Genomic DNA, 12,612 nt, shown 5'->3' with positions numbered 1-12,612 from the left:
GTCCTGGCAGCATCCTAGTAAATCTTTTCTGCACACTTTCTAGTTTAATAATATCCTTTCTCTAATAAGGTGACCAGAACTATACACAGTATTCCAAGTGTGGCCTTACGAACCTCCTGTACAACTTCAACAAGACAAGACACTTGAACATCTTGCCACATTTTCCAACCCCATCCCCACCCCCAACAGTCAGACCGCAGACAGAAAGGGAGATTTATGGAGGGAAATCCAGCACATGGGACCGAGATCATGGCACATTTTTCATTGGAGCCTGGAGGAACTTGCTTTTCACTTGCAAAGCCTTTCACCACTTAGGTCATCCAAAAGTGCATTACGTTAGCATTTACAACACAGAAATAGACCATTCCACCCGACTCATCCCTCTCAGTTGATTAGATTGTACTTGAATGTCCTTGCACCCTTTTTTATTTCATCCGATCAGGATATCCTCCGATTCCTCTCCCCGCCATCAGTTTTTCCAACTTTTCCATTGAATTTGGGAAGGTTTTGGAATCCAGCTCTCCCGATGGTAGAGAATTCTATATTTTCCTGCACCCAGTGAGTTCCCAAAAACAACAGTGAGGCAACAACCTGATCAGCTGCGATTTTGTTTGAGGTGATGTGAATTGAGGTAGAATTATCATCCGGGACACCCAGAAGAAATCCCCTTTTCTTCATTCCCAATCGAGGGCGCCTGACTTCCGTTCCTCCTCCAGGTTCACCCTCTCTCCACCCATCTCTCTATCTCACCCTCTCTTCCTTTTGTTGTCTCTCTCTATCTCTCTGCCTCCATTCTCCATGCGGGGGCCACTGGATCTTCCATGTCCACTTTGAGTGCAGTTCAATGCCTTATCCTGAAAATTGCATTCAGATTACCATCAACAACAAGAGCAAGGTGCTATAACGTACCTGAATAGTTATCAAACACACTTCAACACCAAGACGGAAAATAAGTTATCAGGACAGTAGAATTCACAGAATCTAGAGTGCAGAAAGAAGCCAAATGGCCCATCGAGCCTGCAATCTCACCCAGGTCCTATCCCCATAACCCCACCTATTTATCCTCCTAATCCCCCTGATGCTAAGGGGCAATTTAGCATCTCCAATCAACCTAACCCGCACACATCTTGGGACATCAGTGCCAGTGGTAAAATGCTTACTCAAAATAGTTAGTTGGGAACAACATCCAGAAATTGGAAAGATGTATGTAGGGGTATAAGGTGAACATTAATAACACGACAGCTGAGGCAACTGAAGACGTAGCAACCAATAGCGGGGTAATTAAAATCAGGGTTGAGCAATAGATCACAAGTCGGGAACCATTGAGGTGGGAAGTATATGTGGGCTGGAGGAAGTTAAGGAAATAGGGAGGAATGTAGCTGGAGGAGGTTACAAAAATGGGGAGGAGTGCAGGGATTGGAGGATGTTACAAGCATAACGGGGGGTTTTAAGAGATTGAGATGGTTACAGAGATAAGAAGAGATGTCTTAAGAAGATTACAAAGTTTACACATGGGCTATGAGCTTGGATTGGGGATTGGCTTACAGGCAGAAAGCAGAGAGTAGAAATAAAAAGGTCATTGTCACAATAGCAGGCTGTGGCCAGTGGGGAATTATCGATACAGTACGTGAGCCCCAGGTTTTCACATTTTCAATGATTTAGTAATGAGGACAAAATGTAAAATTTCCAATTTCGCAGACAACACAAAGCTAGGCGGGAATGTGTGCTGCGAGGGAGCTACAGGAGGGTTTGGGCAGAATTAGTAAGTGAACAAGAACATGGCAGATGGAATGTAATGGGGAAAAATGTGAAATAATCCATTTTGGTAGAAGGAACAGATGTTCAGAGCATTTCCTAAATAGTAAGAAATTAGAAAGTGTAGCTATACAAAGGGACCTGAATGTTCTTGTCCGTAAGTCACTGAAGGGTAGCAGTCAGATGCAGCAAATTATTAGGAAGACTTATGGAATGTTAGCCTTTAACACAGGATGATTTGAGTACACGATTAATGAGGTCTTGCTTCAATAGAGTAGAAGATTGGCTACAAGGACCTGGACTCCTGTTTGCAATTTTCATCCCCTTACCTCAGGAGGAATATTATTGCCACAGAGGGAATGCAACCAGACTTGTTCAGGGGTTAACAGAACTGTCGGGCAAAGAAAGATTGGGCAAATTGGGCCTGTGTTCTCGAGTTTCGAAGAATGAGAAGTAATCTCAATGAAATCTACAAAAATATTGAAAGGAATAGACAGGGTAGACACAGATAAGATGTTCCCCTTTATTGAGGAACCTAGCAAAAGCATCCACAGTGACAAAATAAGGGGGATAATACTTAGAACCGAGATGAGACATTTCTTGACACAGATGGCTGTGAGTCTTTGGAATTCTCTACCTCAGAGAGCAATGGAAGCCCAGTCATTGTGTACGCTTAAATTAGAGATTGATAGATTTCTCATTCAGAATAAAGTAAGGGTTATGGGGATTGTGGCGTTGGAGTGTCCAATCCCGCTTTTTTATTAAATGCTGAGCAGATTCAACAGGCTGAGTCCTGTTCCAATGTTCATGTTTTTCAATATAGAAGATGGTCTTTGCTGGAGGAAGTCCAGAGGTAGCGAGAAGGGATGAGTCCCAATGCAAACTGGATACAAATCTCAGTTTGTCCGTGTTGAGTTACTATGTAACTTAAAGTGAACAGAATAATTAATAAACCTACTACCTCACATATAATAGCCACATAGTTTGGCCATCCCCATCTCCTCTCTCCCTCCCCCCCCCCCCCCCCCCCCCAGTACGTAGCTTCCCAAACCCCCTCTTGCATTTTTCTCCTAGACATTCTGTGTCCCTTTTACTTCCCCATCTCTTCCTTCTCAGAAACGTTCTTCCATTTTCCTCAGCAATTCCCGATCATAAATCCCCTCCAATTCCTCGTTAGCTACTTGCTCCCTCGTTCCTCCTCCCATTCTTCCTTCTCATTACCCCTTCAGATTTCCCCATCCACATCTCACCTCTCCCATTCCCCATTTCCATTCGCCATTTCCCCTCTCCATTCTGGTCACCCTATTATAGCAAGGATATTATTGAACTAGAAAGAGTGCAGAAAAGATTTACTAGGATGCTACTGGGACTTGATGGATTGAGTTATAAGGAAAGGTTGGATAGACTGGGACTTTTTTCTCTGGAGGTAGAAGGCTGAGGGGGTGACCTCATAGAGGTCTATAAAATAATGAGGGGTATAGTTCAGCTAGATAGTCAATATCTTTTCCTAAAGGTAGGGGAGTCTAAAGCTAGGGGGCATAGGTTTAAGGTGAGAGATACAAAAGTGTCCGGAGGGGCAATCTTTTCACACTGAGGGTGGTGAGTGTCTGGAACGAGCTGCCAGAGGTAGTAGTAGAGGCGGATACAATTTTGTCTTTTAAAAAACATTTAGATAGTAACGTGGGTACGATGAGTGTAGAGAGATATGGGCCAAATGCAGATAATTGGGATTGTCTTAGAGGTTTAAAAAAAGGGGGCGTGGACAAGTTGGGCCAAAGGGCCTGTTTCCATGCAGTAAACCTCTATGACTCTATATCCCATTCACAAACTGCATCCCCATCCTCAGTCATCTGGGCACGATCTGCCCCGTAGATAATTACAGACCGAGAGGGCTCACACAAGTGGCACAGTGGAGGGCGGCACAGTGGTACAATGTTTAGCACTGCTGCCTCACAGGGATCTGGGTTTGATTCCCTGCTTGGGTCACTGTCTGTGTGGAGTTAACACATTCTCCTCCTGTCTGTGTGGGCTTCCTCTGAGTGCTCCGGTTTCCTCCCACATTCCAAAGATGTGCGGGTTAGGTAGATTGGCCACACTAAATTGCCCCTTAGTATCAGGGCAGCTAGCTAGGGTGAATACATTGGGTTGCGGGGGTAGGGCCTGGGTGAGATTGTAGTCGGTGCAGACTGGAGGGGCTGAATGGCCTCCTTCTACACTGTAAGAATCTATGAACCTTGGATGTGAAGTACTCGGATTTTCAGAAAGCTTTTGACAGGATCCCAGATAGCAAGTTAGCAAACAAAATCAGAACATATGGTATTGAGGGTAATGGACTGGCATGTACTGAAATAGGAAACAGAGATTAGGAATAAACGGACCATTTCCAGGATGACAGGTTGTTACTACTGGCATAACACAAGGATCAGTGCTGGGCCACATCTGTTCACAATCTCTATATCAATGGATTTCGGCACCAAATGTCATATTTCCAAATTTGCAGATGCCAACAAATGAAGTGGGGTGTGTGTTGTGAAGGGGATGTTGTTATGACTGAGTTGAGAGGATAATTTATTCAGCTCACAACACAGCCAACCATCTGCTGTACCTATAACTCTCAGATTGACTCGAAAGCTCTCAGGTTCCTTCAGTAAACAATACATCCATTACTTTTTTCTTCGCAAAATCCAGATTGATCAAATGGAAAGGCAAAGCGTTGTGAGCATACACTGCACTTCACAACCACGGTGTATTTCATTGTTGCTGAGTTGTCTACAAGAAGTCCTTCTTTTGCTCCTTCAGTGGGGTTTATTTATTTTTTATTTTCAGATCTTTTATGGCCCTGCATTGTTAGGAGGAAGATTGTGTGTTTTTGGACAGTTTTTTTTTCCTTTCTAGTGAGTTTAAGGTTTCATTTTCTGTTTGGCTGGCAGAGTTTTATTTTTAGAAGGGACATCAGGCTGGAATAAAAGTCTCACTCTCTCTCCTTGTTTTTTGGAAATTCTGCTGGTTAGCTGAAAGCAAGGCTTGTTGCCTTCCTGGAGTAGGGAACCTACTGTCGGGCTTGACCAGAGTCTCTCCCTGATGTTTTGGGGAGTTGATCTGACTTGAAACTGTTCTGGATGCATTCAGGGAACTGCAGCATTCATCCAAAGGACTCAGTTCCAGTATCATGTGAGCATTAATCTTTGCTGCATTAAATCTGTGGAAGGGTTCTTCATGTGATTGCCTTAATTGGGGCATCTTAGAAATATTTGTTGAGGTTTATGGATTATTGTGGTTGTCTGTTTTTGTTTATAATTGGTAAAAATTATTGCTAATTATCTTTTCATGCATGTTAACTACTTCCTTAGCAAGGACTTTAGCAAGGCCTTTGACAAAGCACCATATGGTTGGTTGTTGCATCATGTTAAATCTCACGGGGTCCAGGGTGAGGTAGCCAAATGGATACAAAATTGGCTTGATGACGGAAGACAGAGGGTGATTGTAAAGGATTGTTTTTCAAACTGGAGGCCTATAACCAGTGATGTTCCTCAGGGATTGATGCTGGGTCCACTGTTATTTGTCATTTATATTAATAATTTGGATGAGAGTTTAGTAGGCATGGTTAGTAAATTTGCAGATGACATCAAGATTGCTGGTATAGTGTATAGTGAAGGAGGTTATCTTAGATTGCAACAGGATCTTGATCAATTAGGCCAGTGGGCTGATGAATGGCAGATGGAGTTTAATTTAGATAAATGTGATGTGATGCATTTTGGTAGATTGAACGAAGGCAGGACTTACTCAGTTAATGGAAAGGCATTAGGGATAGTTACAGAACAAAGATCTAGGGGTGCATGTTTATAGTTCCTTGAAACTGAAGTCACAGGTAGGCAGAATAGTGAAGAAGGTATTTAGCATGCTTGGTTTCATTGGCCAGAACATTGAATACAGGAGTAGGGCCATCTTGTTGAAGTTGTACGAGACATTAGTAAGGCTACACTTGGAATACCGTATACAGTTCTGGTCACCCTATTATAGAAAGGATATTATTAAACTAGAAAGAGTGCAGAAGAGATTTACTAGGATGCTACTGGGACTTGATGCTTTGAGTTATGAGGGGAAGTTCGATAGACTGGGACTTTTTTCCCTGGAGAGTAGGAAACTGAGGGGTGATCTTATAGTGGTCCATAAAATAATGAGGGGCATAGATCAGCTTGATAGTCAATATCTTTTCCCAAAGGTAGGGGAGTATAAAACTAGAGGGCATAGATTTAAGATGAGAGAGGAGAGATAGAAAAAGGTCCAGGGAGGAAGTTTTTTTCACACAGAGGGTGGAACAAGCTGCCAGAGGTAGTAATAGAGATGAGTACAACTTTTTCTTTTAAAAAACATTAGGCAGTTACATGGGTAAGATGGGTATAGAGAGATATAGAGGGATTTGGGCCAAACACGGACAATTGGGACTAGCTTAGGGGTTGAAAAAAGGGCAGCATGGACAAGTTGGGCAAAAAGGCCTGTTTCCATGCTGCAAACCTCTGTGACTCTTAAATAAACTTTGTTTGATTAAAATTCCTTAGTGGGTCATTTGAATCATTGCTGAGGTGAAACATATCATGCTTGAATATGCAAAGTGTAAGATCCAGGCGGGCCCCATAAAACACTTTGGAGTTTGTGACCTGAGTTATAACAGCACATTAACTGTGAAGTCTGAAAGGAGGAATAATTACAAATGCAGATGGATGAAATAGTGAAATAAAGAGGCATTCTGCAAAATTCTTAAAGTCAATAGTTTGTTGGACAAGGGTAGGTGGTGGACTCCCTGGAATGGTGTCCAGATTATTTGGTAGACCTTTCAGAGCCAGTCAGGAAACAATCAATGATTGCTTTTCAGGATGAACACTGCTGAAAATTTGCAGACAGTATTTCCATGCATTTCTTTTGCCTTCGAAACCATAACCACCATGGGACCCACTTTGTAAACAGTCAACTGGGGACGAGAGGTTTCAAGCAACTTTAAAACTGCTTAATTACCTTTTCTTTTGAAATGTTGTCTTTGCCACAAGCTAGAGTAACAAGAGTCCTTGTGTTAACTGTTTAAGAAGGTATCTTTTTAAAACATAACTTCTTCCAGAATGTTCTTAGCCTTTGAATCATAGAATCCCTGCAGTGCAGAAGAAGGCCATTTGGCCCATTGAGTCGGAACCAATCACAATCCCACCCAGGCTATCCCTGTAACCCCACAACTTTACCCTGCTAATTTCCCTGATATCAAGGGGCAATTTATCATGGCCATTCCACCTTACTAGCACATTTTTTGGACAATGGGCAGAAACCAGAGCACCTGGGGGAAACCCATGAAGCTGTTCCACTATGTGAGCATATTTGGTCTATTCCACGTGATGCAGAACACTGGATGTTTTCCGAAACTGTGCAATCCTGCCCTGGAATCGGGGCGGGCACGGCTCGCAGAATGGCATCTTCCGTTGGCTCCAGCCGGGATCTTACGAGCCTCGGGTGGTCGAGGCGGTAAAATTCTGACACACTCCAGTTTCAAGTGTAACTGGCGGGTAAGATTAGCTGTGGTGAGGCCCCATTCACAGTGTCGCTCAACAGGGTGACATTCTGGCACAACAAACGTTGGCATATTCTCGGTTTTTAGATTCACGGGATGTTGGGCATCGCTGCCCAGGCCAGCATTTCGTGCCCATCCTTAGATGTCCTTCTCATTAAAGTCAAATGTCTTCAGGTCATTTCCAGCAGGTGACAGACAGTGCAAGAGAACTGAGAGCTCCACTAGCTTGTGGTCCAAGATAACGATATGGAAATCCCCTATCAGAGCTGTCCTGCACTGACATTTCACAGTTAGGAACACCGACAGCAGCAAAGGGGCAGACTCTCTCAAGATTGTGAATTCTGTGCTTTGAGCATCAGCATTAAAGATACAAATATCCTTGTCCCAGATGCTGAGTCAACATCAGCAATCCACATTGGCAGAATGACACGGGAGGGTGTTGATAGCTTAACAAATCTTTGGTCCACAATAACCTGCAGTCTATCACTTGATGCTGAAAGCAAAACACCCATCACAAAAGCCGTATTTTATTTTTTTCTGAAAAAAAACATGCGCTGCGTTGAAAATCAGGACTTTCCCTGAACGTAACATCAGCCAGGATTGTACTGGCGAAGGCATTTGGCCAGTAACGGGCATCAAACCCAGTACCTTGGCATTCTTCACACCACACTCGAACTCTCATGTACAAGCTGAGAAAAGGAGACTGTGCTACAGCGGCTCCCTGACCACGAACACGATACTGCAGGTCCACCGAGCTAGCGTCATCATTTGTGCACTCAGAGAGATGGACAACATCTGTTAGGATGGATAAAAGGCTGAATACTTTCTGCCATCTCAAAGCAATATTCAGTATCTCTTGGCAGGCAAAGATTGCCAATTGATTTGTCCTGGAGTGTGATAATTACAATTGACGTACACTCCTTATTAAGCCAATGGCATCTGCACTGGTCCAGTGAAGTTCTTCAGACAAATATTGGTGTTGTACCCACATGCTTTATGAAGGATAAACTGACCCATGGGTGACTGACTGCACCAGCAAGCGAGATATAAAGATGCCGGATATTGATGAAGATGATGAGGGGGTAGTTGCCACTGCCTGGGACTTCTGGGGCTGAAAGCTCGGAAGGACACAGAGCTGGAAACTACCAGAAGCTGCCTGAATGGACCGCCCAGAGAGAGAGAGATCAGCAGGCCCCGCACCATCTCAACTCACTGTATTGGTCGACCCACGTTGGACGCGGTGGGCTCGAGGAGGAGTTCTTGGAATGCTGCCAGGATAGTTTCCTTGAACAGTGTGTGTTGGAGCCGACGAGGAAGCGAGCTGTTTTGGATCTGGTGTTATGTAATGAGGCGGGTAGAATTAGGGACCTTGCGGTGAAGGATCCTCTTGGGGAGAGTGATCACTGTATGGTGGAGTTTCTGGTGCAGATGGAGGACGACAAAGTGGGTTCCCGGACACACATCCTTTGTTTGGACAGAGGGGAATACTGTAGGATGGCGAATGTGGACTGGGGGAGTGCGTTGGAAGGTAGGTCTGCTGAGGAGCAGTGGAGGATTTTTAAGGAGACCTTTCTTGGTGCTCAGCAGAAATTTATTCCGATGGTCAAAAAGGACGGTAGGAGGAGAGGTAATCAGCCGTGGATAACGAAGGAGGTGAAGGAAAGAGTTAAATTAAAAGCGGAGGCATTTAGAGTAGCTAAGAGTAGTGGGCGAGAAGAGGATTGGGAGAGGTTTAAATGTCAACAAAGATTGACAAAGAAATTGATAAAGAAGGGTAGGAGAAACTATGAAGCTGGGCTAGCGCTTAATATAAAAAAGGATAGCAAGAGTTTTTATAAGTACATAAAAAGGAAGAGGCTGGCTAGGGTGAACGTTAGACCCTTAGAGGATGAGAAGGGGGACTTAGTGGTAGGGGATGGGGAAATGGCTGAGGTCTTGAATAACTTTTTTGTTTCGGTCTTCACGGAGGAGGACGTGAATAATTTGCCGGGTGTTAGCGATGGAAAGGTGGTAGGACTGGAGGGTCTTAATGACATTACTGTTACTATAGAGGTGGTGCTCGACAGACTGGAGGGACTGATTGTGGACAAGTCCCCAGGACCAGATGGAATGCATCCGAGGGTTCTGAAAGAAATGGCGGAGGTGATAGGGGATGCCTTGGTGGTTATTTTCCAGACGTCGCTGGATTCCGGGGAAGTGCCGGAAGATTGGAAAGCGGCTAACGTTACACCGTTGTTTAAGAAGGGTGCCAGGCAAAAGGCAGGGAATTATAGGCCGGTTAGTTTAACATCTGTTGTAGGTAAAATGTTAGAATCAGTCATCAAGGAGGAAATAGCAAGGCATATTGAGGGGAATTGCTTGATAGAGCAGACGCAGCACGGTTTCGTTAGGGGAAGTCGTGTCTGACAAATTTACTTGAGTTCTATGAGGATGTGTCTAGGGCGGTGGATAGAGGAGAGCGGTGGATGTGGTCTTTCTTGATTTTCAGAAGGCGTTTGACAAGGTACCTCACAAGAGGTTATTGCAGAAGGTCAGGGGACATGGAGTTGGGGGTAGGGTGTTAGCGTGGTTAGAGGACTGGTTGTCAAATAGGAGGCAGAGAGTGGGGGTTAATGGGTGCTATTCGGATTGGCGGTTGGTGACTAGTGGAGTGCCTCAGGGGTCGGTGCTGGGGCCTCAGCTATTTACCATTTATATAGATGATCTGGAGGAGGGAACCGAGTGTATGGTGTCAAAATTTGCTGATGACACCAAGATTGGTGGAAAGGAAAATTGTGCGGAGGGTGTGAAGAGTCTGCAGAAGGATCTAGATAGGCTGGGCGAATGGGCCAGGAAATGGCAAATGGAATTTAATGTTGGCAAGTGCGAGGTGGCCCACTTTGGTAGGAATAATGGTAGGAAGCATTATTACTTACTTGGCGAAAAACTGCAGCAGGCGACGGTGCAGAGGGACCTCGGGGTCCTTGTGCATGAGTCGCAAAAACCCAGCTTGCAGGTGCAGCAGGTGGTCAGGAAGGCGAATGGGATGCTGGCCTTCATAGCGAGGGGGATTGAATATAAAAGTAGGGAGGTCTTGCTGCAGCTGTATAGGGCATTGGTGAGGCCGCAGCTGGAGTACTGTGTGCAGTTTTGGGCGCCGTACTTACGCAAGGATATTTTGGCCTTGGAGGGAGTGCAGAGGAGGTTTACTAGGCTGATGCCAGAGTTGAGGGGGTTGAGCTATGAGGAGAGGCTGAATAAATTAGGCTTGTACTCGTTAGAGTTTAGAAGAATGAGGGGAGATCTCATTGAGACGTATAAGATGATGAATGGGATGGATAGGATAGAGGTGGAGAGACTCTTCCCGCTCAGAAAGGACAGTAGGACTAGGGGGCACAGCCTCAAGATAAAGGGGAGGCGGTTTAGAACGGAGTTGAGGAGGAACTTCTTCACCCAAAGGGTGGTGAATCTCTGGAATTCTCTGCCTGTTGAAGTGGTGGAGGCTGCCTCACTAAATATTTTTAAGAAGAGGGTTGATGGGTTTTTGATAAGAGAGGGGATTAAGGGTTATGGGGAGAGGGCGGGAATGTGGAACTGAGCCACGACAGATCAGCCATGATCTTATTGAATGGCGGGGCAGGCTCGAAGGGCCAGATGGCCTACTCCTGCTCCTATTTCTTATGTTCTTATGTTCTTATGTTCTTATCTTGCTAACCGATTTTGTAACTTCATAGTCTCTGTGGAAATCCCACATGATGTAAGTTAAATGTTCATTGACTGCATCAACTCTGAATTTAATTTCCAAAGATTGCTTACAGCAGGAAGGGACAGAGCCGTTGGACAAAAGGGGAGCATGGAAGCCCTTGACAGTTTCAGGAAAGTATACTACATAATTCTTGCCGTCATTGGTGTTCCTGGTGAGTGACTATGACAAGTGAATTTAAATAAAAGTGTGCGTGTGAGCTGGTCTCTGGTTTTACACTGTGACTCGTAATATTACATGCTGATCCAGTAGTTACTGTCTTACAGACATCAGTGTTGTCTTTTCAATAAGTGTGTAGATGAATCTGGCACAGGTGCGGGTAAATCTCAGAAGGAAAGTATTGCTGGGAGTATCTGTCATTGCCGAGTTGTACTGAGTGTGGGTCACCAAATGGCGTTGAACCCCTGAAAGCGATGACCATGTATTACAGGATGTATCTGTGACTGTAGAATTGTACCAAGTGTGGGTCACTAACTGGGGTGGAATATCTGACCCCAGTGACAATGTATTACTGAAGTATCCGTCGCTGTAGAATTGTACCAAGTGTGAGTCACTAACCAGAGTGTAACAACTGACCCCAGTGACCATGTATTACAAGGGGTACCCGCCACTGTAGAATTGAGTATGGGACAGTAACTGAGCAATACAAGCTGGTTCAGTTTTAGTACCATTATTCGAAGTGACTGATCTTTCCCTCCACTTCAAGGATCTGCCTCTGTAGTTATTAATATAACCAATGCTAACGCAGGAATCATTTATGGTTGTTTGCTTATATGTTTCAAGTATTGTTTCATCTCAAACTACGTGAAAAACACCGATTACAACTATTTACCAGCAGGTAAGCAGATGGACAATATGTTTAATGCATTATAATCGTTTGTATAATGAATTGCTGTTGTGATGACTGTCTGTATGGAGTTTGCATGTTCTCCCCATATCTGTGTGGATTTCCTCCGGGTGCTGCATTTCCTTCCATGGATCAAATATGTGCAGGTTAGGTAGACTGGCTATGCTACTTTGCCCTTGGTATCCAAAGATGTTTGGGTTGGATGGATTGGCCAAGATGAATGCACAGCGTTAAGGGGACAAGGTGGAATGGTGAGGGTGGGATAACTAAAGTGCTCCTTCACAGAGTTGGCACAGACTTGATGGGCTGAATGCTCTCCTTTGGTACATTAAGCATTATATGGTTTCATTGTTCTAATATGTATGGTTACTGCAAACAGAATGCTAATCATTTTAGTGCTGATTGAACTCCTTCTCCTTCTTTCCACAATGTTCTGTGCTTACAAGCATTGCATTTTATTCTCTGTCTATTGCATCGGTCTGTGACTATCCATTCCCATAAGTGATTAATCTGACGGATCAGTGATTACCAATGTAACATATGCAACCAACTTCGATCTCCATCCTTAGAAAATGAAAGACTTCCTCTCAAGGAAAGACACATGTAATTGATGAGCAAAGATATTGTTCTTCAGGATACTTTTATGGTTATTCGTTTATGTGTTTCTGGGAGTATCTGTCGCTGTAGAATTGTACCAAGTGTGGGTCACTAGCC

Source organism: Carcharhinus amblyrhynchos, chromosome 9, assembly GCF_965287045.1.
Source record: "Carcharhinus amblyrhynchos chromosome 9, sCarAmb.v2.hapA, whole genome shotgun sequence".
Lineage (NCBI taxonomy): Eukaryota > Metazoa > Chordata > Chondrichthyes > Carcharhiniformes > Carcharhinidae > Carcharhinus > Carcharhinus amblyrhynchos.
This window is presented reverse-complemented; position numbering follows the sequence as displayed.